The sequence below is a fragment of the Geotrypetes seraphini genome, chromosome 2 (assembly GCF_902459505.1).
Source record: "Geotrypetes seraphini chromosome 2, aGeoSer1.1, whole genome shotgun sequence".
Taxonomy (NCBI): domain Eukaryota; kingdom Metazoa; phylum Chordata; class Amphibia; order Gymnophiona; family Dermophiidae; genus Geotrypetes; species Geotrypetes seraphini.
In genome coordinates, this window is record NC_047085.1 from 268945601 (window position 1) to 268959295 (window position 13695).

Below are 13695 nucleotides of genomic sequence, written 5' to 3' on the forward strand. Positions count from 1 at the left end.
CCAAACTATCGGCGGTTCAAATATCTCGGTTGGATAGACAATTGCAGCTCCCGGAAGTGTTACAGGCGATTAAAACCCTGAAATCGTGTACAGCTCCGGGTCCAGACGGCTTCTCTCCAGAGTTTTACAAGATTTTATCGTCCTCAATAGGGGGGTCTCTCTTAAATTATTACTCTGCGGTACAAAACTCTGGTGCCCTCCCGCGGTATGCAAACGATGCTTTGATAACCTTGATCCCAAAACCTTCTAAACCGCCGACGGATATTGAATCATACCGCCCGATATCACTGCTGAATGTAGACCTGAAAATCTTGGCGCGTATTTTGGCAGACAGGCTGGCCACTCTACTTCCAGCTGTGATTGTGCCGGAACAGGTGGGCTTTGTACGATCTCGCCAATCGGTAATTAATGTACGCCGGGTGCTTTTGGCCTTCTCTCGTGCTCAGCGGACCCATGCGCCAGGGTTGTTGGTTGGGTTAGATGCAGCAAAGGCATTTGACAAAGTCCACTGGCATTACCTTTTTCAGGTGTTACATTACATGGGGTTCCCCGATAGTTACCTGGCGTTGATCCATTCGCTCTACTTGAGACCCAGGGCATCGGTCATGGTGAATGGAGTGCGCTCTTCCCTTTTTGTGGTGGGCAGGGGGACGCGACAAGGATGCCCACTATCGCCCCTCCTTTTTCTTCTATACTTAGATCCTCTATTACGCACACTGCAAAGAGACGATGTAATAGTGGGGTTACCTGAGGGCTCCGCACAGTTGCGGGTGCTGGCATTCGCGGATGACCTTCTGCTTACGTTGGGCGATCCGCACCATTCTTTGCCCCGAGCTCTGGAACTTCTGGATGAATTTAACATTTATTCAGGTCTGGTGCTTAATAAGCAGAAGTCCATAGCGTTGCCTACGTCACCTGGGGTGCGTCTGGGTTGGCCGGGTGAATTTCCTTTACAGTGGGCCTCATCTCAGCTGACCTATTTGGGGGTGGTGATCCCTCAGGACCTGGACAGATTGTATTCCATTAATGTCACTCCCCTACTACAGCGTACTTTGTCTACTCTGACGGGTTGGAGGAAGCTCCCCCTGTCCCTTTCTGGTCGCATAGCATTGTACAATATGATGCTTTTGCCGCAATGGCTTTACATTATGCAAATGTTGCCTATTATGCTTACACCACAACACTTAACGCGGCTCAACTCCCACCTCTCTGCCTATTTATGGCAGGGAAAGCGGGCTAGGATAGCTCTGTCTAAGTTGATGCTGCCAAAACACCGGGGGGGGATGGGCTTACTGGATATATCTCGATTTGCACTTGCATGTCAATTTAGACACCTACATGATTGGTTTTGTAATACCTCCTGGTTTTCCCGGCCTGAGAATGAATGCTTTGAGTTCAGACCGTATCATTTCAGTTACCTTTTACATATTAGACAGTTGCCTGATTTGCCATCTATATACAATCATCCCTTTTTGCAGGTCATGCGATCAGCCTGGAAAAAGTTATGTAGGTTATTGCACATTTCTTCTGAAACGACTCCCTACCTTCCTGTGGCGGGCAACGGAGCGTTCCCGCCTGGCATGGACTCTGCTGTTTTTGGACGCTGGACTTCTCTGGGTCCTCAATACCTGTTCCAGGTGGTGCAGGATATGGGTACTCCGACCCCACTTACTGATCTACAGACCGAGTTTACTTTTGTACTCGGGGACTGGTTTGCTCATCGACAACTGTGCCACTACATACAGACTTTGACTCCTGCACTGTTAAGAGACGAGGTTCAATCCAGCTTACGAGAAGCTCTTGATCTAACGGCACACGACCATGTACCCCTCAAATTTTATCATAAATTCTTGCAAGAACTGTCTGGAGAATTGGACTTTATTTCTCTCGCTCAGAAATGGTCGGCTGACCTACAGATACCAATATCCGAGGATATGCTTCGAAGGGGACTTCGAGTGGGACGCGATCCTACCTTGTCTTCGATGGAGAAAGAACGCAACTACAAGTTTTTACTGCGAGCGTTCTATCCACCTAAGAGGGCTATGATCATGGGAATTAGTGCGACTTCTGGTTGTGGAAAATGCTCCTCTCCTATGGCATCCCTTGGTCACATGTTTTGGACATGCCCTTTGGTGTCTACATTTTGGTTGACTTTAATATCCACGTTGGCCGCACTATGGGGATGCTCGTGGAGGTTACACCCCAGTTTTCTCCTTACTTCACAAATTCGTTTTCATCCGCCTAAGCCGGGATGTGCGGCATTTCTCCGCAAGTCTGTGCTTATGGGCAGGAAATGCATTTTGACCCAGTGGCTTTCACCTCAGCCTCCCTCTCTACAGCAGTGGAGATCACTTATGCTGCAGCAAATGTTATTGGAACGAAGGGACATTGTGGATTTACAAACAAAAAAGGGCAGGCTGTTCCGCCAATGCTGGTACTTGTTTAGTTTAACATTTGTCACACCCATTCAACAACAACTATGGACAGCCTGATCTGAATACCATTTTGATAATATATGTTATCTTAGTACTCTGTTCTCTTCCGCTGTTGCTGCCCGGGAAGGGTGGGATGGGGAGGGATGAGGGTGGGGGGAGGATTGGGTGGGTTGGGGATTTGGAAGAGTGTGGTTTTCTCATAAAATGTTTTTGCTGTTCGCATGTTTATTTTGCCATGATATTTAATAAAAACTATTTCACATAAAGTATAAAAAGAAACAATATTCTGTACAATTGTCATTTTATAAATATACAGAGCAAGGACCAACAAAACCCCTGTCTCCCCTCCCCTTCACATATATCCCCTCTACTATCAAGAAAACTGAACAAGCCAAATTATTATAGAATGCTACATAGAAATATCATGCTAACAGAATATTGCAGTCACACATGACAGGAATAGTGTTAGGGGAGTGTAACCAGGGCAACTGCCCCATGGTCCGAGAGAGCCCTAAGCCAGCTAGAAGCTAAAGAAGCACTGCCTGGGCTTTGTTGTCCCCAGTTATGTCTCTAGCAGGATATATATTTCAAATCTGATATAGTCTAATGACAAAATAGAAATAAAATGATTTTTTTCTACCTTTTGTTGTCTCTGGTTTCTGCTTTCCTCATCTTCTCATTCAATTCTTTCCATCCACTGTCTCTCTTCTCTCTGCGTCTTTCATTTGATCTGTTACTGTGCCTCTCCCTTTCTCCCCCCTTCCAAATTGGTCTGGCACCCATCTTCTTCCCTCCGCTCCCCCCATAGTCTGGCATCTCTGTCTTCTTCCCTGCCAGTGTCTTCTCCCCACTCTCTCTACCCTATTTCCTTTCAGCATCCTTCTCCCCCTCTGTCTTCCCCATGTCCTTTCAGCGTTCTCCCCCCTCTGTCTTCCCCATGTGCTTTCAGCGTCCTTCTCCCCCTCTGTCTTCCCCATGTCCTTTCAGCGTCCTTCTCCCCACTCTGTGTTCCCCATGTGCTTTCAGCGTCCTTCTCCCCCTCTGTCTTCCCCATGTGCTTTCAGCGTCCTTCTCCCCCTCTGTCTTCCCCATGTGCTTTCAGTGTCCTTCTCCACCCTCTATTTTACCCATTTCCCTTCAGCGTCTTTTCCTCTCCACCCCACCTTTCCTCCCTTACTCCCTCCCTGCCCTTTACGTTCGTGGCACTTTCACCCCCCCCCCTTTACTTTTGTGGCGCTTTCCCTCCCCCCCAACAGGCCCAGTCCGACAAACCTCCCTGCCCTGTGGACGGCACTTCTTCAGCAGCAATTGCATATGGCTGCCGTAAAGGTCGTCTCTGATGCAACTTCCGGTTGCGTCAGAGACAACCTTTATGGCAGCCATATGCAATTACAACGCTCCGGCTGCTGAAGAAGTGCCAGCCACAGGGCTGGGAGGTTTATCGGACTGGGCTTGTTGGGGGGGGTGAAAGTGCCACGAAGGTAAGGGGCAGGGAGGGAGAAAGGGAGCTGATTCAACTCGGCGGTGACAATAAGGAGGGCGGCAGTAAGGAGAGAGGGAGAGCGATAGGGACCGGGCCGGCTGTGCACCCCCCCGAGGCTGCACCTGGAGCGGACTGCCCACCCCTTGGTATGCCATTGACTTACTTAAGAAGTTTTGTTACTTATAAAGAAGTACAGGTAACATTTATTACTTTCCCTGAAGTAATAATTTCACCCATTTTCACTACTTTTACCTAGTTACATCTGATGCTTGCAGTTAAAAGTCAAAATCAAAAACTTAAACAAGATGTATATTAAATGGTAATTCCTTAACAGCAAAACTTGGAACATGATTTTGCTATTGCAAACCTCATCACTTCTTAAACAGTGGATCATTTTATCTTAAATTTTGCTGTTCAGTGTCTATGACAGGGGTAGGGAATTCCGGTCCTCGAGAGCCGTATTCCAGTCGGGTTTTCAGGATTTCCTCAATTAATACGCACAGCACCAACACGAGCCAGCCAGATCGGGCCGGCGTGGGAGCCCTGCTCCACCCCCCCCCCGATCCAGCAGGAGGACATTTTACCATAAAAAGGCCAGCGCACAGCACCAACACGAGCCAGCCAGATCGGGCCGGCGTGGGAGCCCTGCTCCACCCCCCCCCGATCCAGCAGGAGGACATTTTACCATAAAAAGGCCAGCGCACAGCACCAACACGAGCCAGCCAGATCGGGCCGGCGTGGGAGCCCTGCTCCGCCCCCCCCGATCCAGCAGGAGGACATTTTTCCTTAAAAAAGCCAGCGCACAGCACCAACACGAGCCAGCCAGATCGGGCCGGCGTGGGAGCCCTGCTCCGCCCCCCCAGATCCAGCAGGAGGACATTTTACCATAAAAAAGCCAGCGCACAGCACCAACACGAGCCAGCCAGATCGGGCCGGCGTGGGAGCCCTGCTCCGCCCCCCCCCGATCCAGCAGGAGGACATTTTACCATAAAAAAGCCAGCGCACAGCACCAACACGAGCCAGCCAGATCGGGCCGGCGTGGGAGCCCTGCTCCGCCCCCCCGATCCAGCAGGAGGACATTTTACCATAAAAAAGCCAGCGCACAGCACCAACACGAGCCAGCCAGATCGGGCCGGCGTGGGAGCCCTGCTCCGCCCCCCCCGATCCAGCAGGAGGACATTTTACCATAAAAAAGCCAGCGCACAGCACCAACACGAGCCAGCCAGATCGGGCCGGCGTGGGAGCCCTGCTCCGCCCCCCCGATCCAGCAGGAGGACATTTTACCATAAAAAAGCCAGCGCACAGCACCAACACGAGCCAGCCAGATCGGGCCGGCGTGGGAGCCCTGCTCCGCCCCCCCCGATCCAGCAGGAGGACATTCTACCATAAAAAAGCCAGCGCACAGCACCAACACGAGCCAGCCAGATCGGGCCGGCGTGGGAGCCCTGCTCCGCCCCCCCCCCCGATCCAGCAGGAGGACATTTTACCTTAAAAAAGCCAGCGCACAGCACCAACACGAGCCAGCCAGATCGGGCCGGCGTGGGAGCCCTGCTCCGCCCCCCCAATCCAGCCGGAGGACATATTACATTCAAAAACGACCCAGCGCACCACTTCACAGAAGCCAGCCAGATCGGGCCGGCGTGGGAGCCCTGCTCCGCCCCCCCGAACCAGACATCAAAAATGAAGCTCTCCCTGCATACACACACACTAGCCACCCTTTTGATAATCCTCCTCATTTCTAGTTGGAAAGCAGCAGCAAACAACTTACCCACCACAACCACATCCTCCAGTACAACCAACTTCCAACTTCCCAACAGAAGAATACTCACATCAAGAAACTCGAACCACCACGCCAGCACTCAACACTCCATCACTGTTACCTGGAGAAGAAGATCAACACTTCCGAAAACAAAATCTCATCCATCTCCCACAACACTCATATACCCGGAAACAACTCACATTCCCCAGACTGACACGACCTCCCTTACATGTGCCTATGTTAACATCAGAGCACTAGGACCCAAAACAGAAAACATAAAAAATTGGATAAAAACAGAAAAACTTGACTGCCTATTCCTCACTGAAACCTGGTTAACCTCAGACACAGACCCTAGAATAAAAGAAGTATGCCCGCCAGGATACAAAATAACAGTAACCTGCAGAGAGAAAAAAAGAGGAGGAGGACTAGCAATAATATTCAAGAACTCCCTAACTCTAAACATACTTGAGAAAACATCCACTCCACAAATGGATTTCCTAGCGTGTCAACTCACAAACCCAACACTAAAAAACTCTCTAAACTGCTTGCTCTGCTACATAACACCAGGAAACTGGACCACAGTGAGACCTGAATTTGAAAACTTCATCTACCAAAACTCACTAACAGCTGAATATAACCTCATCCTAGGAGACCTAAACCTACACCTAGAAGACACAACCTCCACACCAGCAAATAACTGTCTATCCTTCCTCAATGCCTTATCCTTCCAGATCCTAAACCCACAAACCACTCATGAAAAAGGTCATCAACTGGACATTGCTGCATTCATGTCTCACCAACCATCCAATCCAGCAATCCAAACTCCTAACAGAACATGGTCCCCATCCCTATGGTCAGACCACTACATTTATAACTTCAACATCAATTGGACCAAGACCAAACACACACCTCAATCAAAAAAAACCACATATACCTCACGCAAACATATCGACCCAACCATTTTCTGGTCAAAGGTAGACGAAACTATCCAAGACTGCGACCCAAAAAACTTCATCTCCCACTGGAAAAATGTATCCACCAACATCCTTGATGATCTGGCACCCCTACAAACCAAAACCAGAACCAGCAGGAAATCAGACCAATGGTTTGATAATGAATTACTCCAACTCAAAAGACAGTGTAGAAGATTAGAAAGAAAATGGAGAAAAAAGAACCAAGATCAAACAAAAACCGACTGGAAAAAAATCAACAAACAATACAAAAATCTACTAAAAGATAAGAGGAAAAGCTACTACACTAATCTCATAGGCACGGAAACCCAAGATTCCAAAAAAATATTCCAAATCCTGAAAGAATTAACAGACACCAAACCATACACTACCACCACGAACACACCTCCACCATCACCCACCCTCTTAGCAGAACACTTCAAGAACAAAATCACCAACACCAGAGCCACACTCATCCTTAACCCATCCCATCAAAATCCAATCACAATCCACCCTACAGGAAAAGAGGCAATCGCAGCAGACAGAATTTGGACTCAATTCCCTAACATACAATGGTCAGAATTCAACAAATTCTACAAAAAATACAGCCATGCCTCCTGTGACCTCAACCATTGCCCCTCATATCTCCTTACCACCTCTAGTGTAAAATTCCGCACCATAACTCTACAATGGATCCAATTCACGCTCACAGAAGGCACATTCCCTGCTGACCTCAGCGAAATTGTCATCACCCCAATCCAAAAAGACCCAAAAGCACCACAAAACCTCCCATCTAACTTTAGACCTATAGCCTCAATTCCGCTATATGTCAAAATTATAGAAGGCCTAGTAGCCAAACTCCTCACCAATTACATAGAGGACCATAACCTACTCCACCCCATGCAATCAGGCTTCAGAACAAACTTCAGCACAGAGACACTACTAGGCTCCCTTATGGATACCGTCAGACAACAACTTAGTACAGGGAAAAAAATGCTACTCATACAACTGGACCTATCGGCGGCATTCGACCTAGTAGACCACAACATCCTTCTACAGATCTTAGATGCAATAGGCATCTCAGATAAAGTATACTCCTGGTTTGAAGGATTCCTAAAACTCAGAACCTACAGTGTAAAATCAAACAAAGAAAAGTCAGAATCCTGGTCAAACCCCTGCGGCGTACCACAAGGATCTCCACTATCCCCTATCCTCTTCAATCTCTACACTGCTTCTCTAGGAACGCATCTGGATAATCTAGGCATAACCTCCTATAGTTATGCGGATGACATCACCATCCTCGTCCCATACGATCATTCTAAACCTACCATGACAGACAAACTTCACCAAACACTTGAAGCAGTCACAACCTGGATGAAAAATCACAAACTTAAACTCAACCAAGACAAAACCAAATTCATCCTCCTAGAAAATGACAAAATCCAAACCACAACCAACCTAGACATAAACGCAACCAAATATCCCATCCAAACCACCATAAAACTACTAGGCATGACCATAGACAGATGCTGCACAATGCAACCGCAAATAAATAAAACAATTCAAAAATCATTCGCAATCATGAGAAACCTGAGACAAGTCCGAAAATTATTTGAAAGAACACAATTCCAACTTATAGTACAATCCCTAATACTAGGAATATTGGACTACTGTAACATACTCTTCCTTCCATGTCCTGCAACTACGATAAGACAACTCCAAACAATCCAAAATACAGCTTTGAGACTCATCTACTCATTGAAAAAACATGACCACATCACTGAAGCCTTCATCAACTCACACTGGCTCCCAATCCAAGAAAGAATCCATTTCAAATTTTACTGCATATTATTTAAAACCCTACACGGAGACAGCCCATCATACCTGAACAATCGCCTCATCCAAGCACCCAGTACCAGACACAGAAAAACGCACTCACCATTCATACCCCCCCCAATCAAAGAAGTAAAAAGAACAAAACTACACGACGGCCTCCTAGCCACTCAAGCCACAAGACTGGACAACCAGATCTCCAACCTTCTGATGACCACCCCAGACTATAGGACATTCAGAAAAGAAATAAAAACCACACTTTTCAAGAAATTCCTGAAACAGCAATAACAACACGACCTCTAAATGCTCTTAAGATCTACAACTTACCTCTCTAGCTAATCATTGTAATTCTGTCTTTTTTAAATTAACCTTTTGTAATCCGCCTTGAACCGCAAGGTAATGGCGGAATAGAAATCCCTAATGTAATGTAATGTAATATCTATTTGCATGCACTGCTTTCAATGCATATTCATTGGAGAAATCCTGAAAACCCAACTGGAATACGACTCTCGAGGACTGGAGTTCCCTACCCCTGGTCTATGAGAATAGTGGAGTTCAAAAGCGCAGTAAGGGGAACAGAAGTGCCTCTCCTTCTCTCTGCCCCTGTACCTCATTAACTCTTTGCCGATGCCAGCAGAATCTCCAACCTGCAGCTCGGTTCCTGCCTCAGCTCTCCCTCTGAAGTCACTTCCTGGTTGCGGTCTCATTAAGAGCTCCAGGACTGTTCCACACAATACAACTAGCAAGGGGGGGGGGGGGGGGGGTCACGTGATGCATTCTGCATGAGCAGATGCGGGCAAGTGGAGCTCCCTCATATCCTTGCTAATACCGGCTAATATCTCCTGCTATTCTTCATAGCCGCACAGATGTTGAGTCTGAGGTGGAGCGGACTGCGTACTTTAGTGGCAGGGGTAATTTGTTAGGTCCTGCACTTACTGGCATGCCCTTAAAAACGGCAAAGGCTGCCAAAGATAGGCCCACATCAACACCGGCCAAAATGGTGGAGAGACCGCGACCTTTACAGTCCCCGCAGGGGAATGGGTACAAGAGATCACTCGTTCGGTGGCGGCAGCGTTAGTAGACCGCCTAAACAAGCTTCAATCTGGCATGGAGGAAATGCACGAGAAGTTTGATTCTCATGCTAGGCATCTAGCTGAGGTGGAGCAGTGAGTGGCAACACAGGAGGACACATGTAGTGGCCAAGAAACCTGAGTTTTAGCCTAGCAAAAAGAGACCGAGACGCTGAAGGAGCAACTCGACTAACAGGAAAATGGGAGCCAAAGAAATAACCTTAGGCTGGTTGAGCTTCCAGAAACTGTCAAGGACAGTGAGCTTTACAGTGTGTTTACCAAATGGCTGCCTGAGAGGCTGGAGTTGCAGGAGAGCGGCATAACCTTTGCCTGTGAAAGGGCGCACCGGATTGGCTCCCCACATCAGCAGGAGAACCGGAGGCCTCGCACAGCTATAGCTAAATACAGCAGCTGGAGGGAGAAGGAGTGCATATTGCGGGCCTATCGTAAACTGGGACTGCTGGAGTACAACGGAGCGAAGGTACTTATCTTCAATGATTACTCCATTAGAGTGGTGGCACAGCGGAAGCTTATGACACCTTTCTGTTCGGCGCTCCACTCCAAGAGAATTCAATTTGCCTTAACCCTTCCTGTTAATCTGCGAGTCTGGAGGGATGAAACGTCATTTACCCTGCACGACGCGACTGATGCTTGCACCTTTTTGGATAAACTGGATGACTGGCTTTTCAGGCTTCGGTTGGGCCCATTGGACACTGTAACTGTGACTGTGTGAGAAGTGCCTGGCTGTCGCCCATCTGTTCTCAGTCTAGTGTAACAGTGCTGGAAATCTGAGTGCTTTCTCTGAGGCATTGCTCTGAAAGAACTGGGGTTTCTTTTTCCTTTTTGTGTGTTTTTTTGAACTGTGAGGCTGGTTTTGGATAATGCCTTTTGACTATGTATCTGGGCCTATCCTAAAGCACGGGGCACGCTTTGGACTTGTTCCTGGTTGTTCTTGCTGATTTTCTGCACTTTTGTTATTCTTCTATTCCTCTTACTGGCCTGTAACTTTAATCTACTTTATATGGGTCCTGGAGGGCCCGGGCATTTGTTGGTAGAATTGGGCTTATTGTTCTGCACATAGGTCAAACTTTGCTTAATGCAAGGATCTTTTACTGGGGGTGAGGGGGAGCTCCCTTGTGGGCGGGGCAGGAAGTATGGACATAGGTTTTGCGGGAGTAGGGGTGGGAGAAGATGATATTGTAGTGGAACTGGGGGGGGAGGGATGGGTGTTGGGGAATGTCTGGGGTTGTATGAACAGTTGTGCATGGGGAGCAAGGATGTTTTTGAGGGTGTGACAGAGCGGAGTGAGTGGTCTTTGGTTTCCTTTGCCTGGGGACCTAGCTGGGGGGTCCTGTCGGGGTGGTTAGCATTAAGGGTCTGCACTGAGCAGCAGAACTGGCCATACGATAATGGCTGACTTGAAGGTGGTCACTTTAAATATGGATGGCCTTCGGTCACCCATAAAAAGATCCCATGTTCTGGCTTCCCTTAGAAAATTGAACACCGATATAGCCTATATACAGAAGACTTATCTGTCCCAATTGGAACATTCTAAGTTACAGAGAAATTGGGTGGGAGAGGTGTATTCTTCCTTGTTTGAGAGCCAGCAACGCAGAATGGCGATTCTCAACCATAAAAAGCTACCTTTTCAGTTGCATAAGTGGTATTTCAGTTGCATAAGTGGTATTTCTACCCTTTACCCACTTGTTCCAGTTTGTATTAATAGAACATAATGATTAGTCTGTATAATTTTGTCTCATTTGTATTTGTCATCCCTGGCTTTTATTGTACATTACAATTATGTAATACACATTGAAATATTGGATATTGCGTAAAATCAAAATTTATTAAACTTGGAACTTGTTTCAAGATAGGGATGGGCGGTTTGTCTTGGTTCTGGGGGAGTTATGGGGGATGAAGCTCTGTAACATCTATGCCCCAAATGTGTACAATCATAGTTTTTTCCCACACTTTTGTCTCGCTTATCTGGTTACCCTGACTACAAACTTATTGTGGGTGGTGATTTTAATATCATTGCTGACCCGGGAATGGATTGTAAACCCTCTAGAATGAGGCCACAGGATCAGGACAATAGGGGGGTAAATTTTCTATCTCGTCATTTGGACCTTGTGGACATATGGTGCAGAGCGGAGTAGGTTATCATGCCGCTGTACCGGGCCATGGTACGCCCGCACCTGGAATACTGTGTCCAGCACTGGTCACCGTAAATGAAAAAGGACACGGTACTACTTGAAAAGGTCCAGAGAAGAGCGACTAAAATGGTTAAGGGGTTGGAGGAGTTGCCGTACAGTGAGAGATTAGAGAAGCTGGGCCTATTCTCCCTTGAAAAGAGGAGACTGAGAGGGGACATGATCAAAACATTCAAGATAATGAAGGGAATAGACTTAGTAGATAAAGACAGGTTGTTCACCCTCTCCAAGGTAGGGAAAACAAGAGGGCACTCTCTAAAGTTGAAAGGGGATAGATTCCGTACAAACGTAAGGAAGTTCTTCTTCACCCAGAGAGTGGTAGAGAACTGGAATGCTCTACCGGAGTCTGTTATAAGGGAAAACACCCTCCAGGGATTCAAGACAAGGTTAGACAAATTCCTGCTGAATCAGAACTAACGCAGGTAGGGCTGGTCTTGATTAGGGCACTGGTCTTTGACCTGGGGGCCGCCACATGAGCGGACTGCTGGGCGCGATGGACCACTGGTCTGAGCCAGCAGTGGCTGTTCATATGTTCTTATGTTGCATCCGTATGATAGAGATGTTACTTTCTTCTCACATGCACACACTGTACTGTATATGCGAGGTTGGTCTATCTTCTTATTGATCATCGGTTATTTGCTTCAGCCACCCGAGCAGATATTTATGAATGCACAGTTTCTGATCATGCTCCAGTGGGTTATCCTTAACATTTTCTTCTTCAACCCAGGGCACTTCGTGGAAAATGTCTTCCCAATTGTACTCCGACCCGGATTTTCGGGCATTTCATCGAGCTAAATGGGTAGCTTATCAACTTACAAATGATACTACGGACGTGGGCCCTGGGACATACTGGTATGCCTCCAAAGCAGTGTTACGTGGGCATATTCTAGCATATACTGCACACAGGAAGAGGGAGCGAGACAGGGGGTTGTTTCAGCTAACGCGTAAATTACACGCTATTCGGCAGTCTCATATTCAGTCTTTGTCTGACTCTGATAAACTTGAACTTAAAACCCTGAGGGGACAGATTGAGGGGGTGCTCAATGATCGCATGTGGAACACTTTGCAATACCTTCGCTACCAGCTATATTGGTGGGGGAGTAAAACTGGAAAACTCTTACCAACTTAGTATGTCCACCCAAAAAGAAATAAATAATTACTTCTATTAGAGATGAAAGGGAGCAATTTGTTCACTACTATATGAATCTGTATAATAAGATTCGGAGGCTCTGGTTTCCTTCTTTCATGATCTGGATCTTCCTGGTCTGGACATATCACAGCTGCAAGCCTTAAACACACCGCTTACAAAGGAGGAAATCTTGTTTAGTATATGCTCCCTCACCCTTGCGAAAGCGCCGGGCCTGGATGGCCTGGGCCCGGAATATTATCGTATACTCCAGGACTTAGTTGTGCAGCCACTGTGTACTATGTACTGTACAATGGAGTGTCCGAGGGTGAGGGTCGGTTTTCAGACAATCTAACCCACGTGGTTCTGACCAAACCTGGTAAGGACCATGAGTTGGTGAGCTTGTATAGACCCATTTCTCTTTTAGATCAGGATATTAAACTGCTGGTGGCCACTTTGGCTCGACGGTTAAACTCTATTTTGCCCTGCCTTATCCACCCCGATCAGGTGGGTTTTGTACTAGAGAGTTGCACGGGGTCAGAAATCCCACCCATCCATGCCAAAATCCCATCCGTCCCCACCCGTCCCTGTGAGGAATCCCCTATGTCCCCACCTGTCCTCGCCCATCGCCCCATAAAAGTTGCCTGTCCCCATAAAAAGCAGCAATTACTTCAGAAAGTTGTGATTTTTTTAAAGCCTTAGTTTATTTAAACCAACAATAAAATACAATCATTTTTTTTAATACCCCCTCCTTTTTTTAATAGCCCCCTCCTCTCTATAAAAATATATTTTTAGTAATAATCCCTGAGTCACAAAGCAAGGGTGCACC

At 47.3% G+C, this 13695-nt stretch overlaps 1 protein-coding gene across 1 annotated transcript in view; it reads right to left on the reverse strand.

The window, feature by feature from the left end:
- The window catches only part of RECK (reversion inducing cysteine rich protein with kazal motifs), a 381558-nt gene extending 372427 nt beyond the window's left edge, over positions 1–9131 (reverse strand). Inside the window, exon 1 of the mRNA XM_033929631.1 lies at positions 9070–9131. The gene's annotated coding sequence lies outside the window, so the exon portion shown is untranslated. The remainder of the gene's footprint in view (positions 1–9069) is intronic.
- Between the last annotated feature and the right edge of the window lie 4564 nt (positions 9132–13695).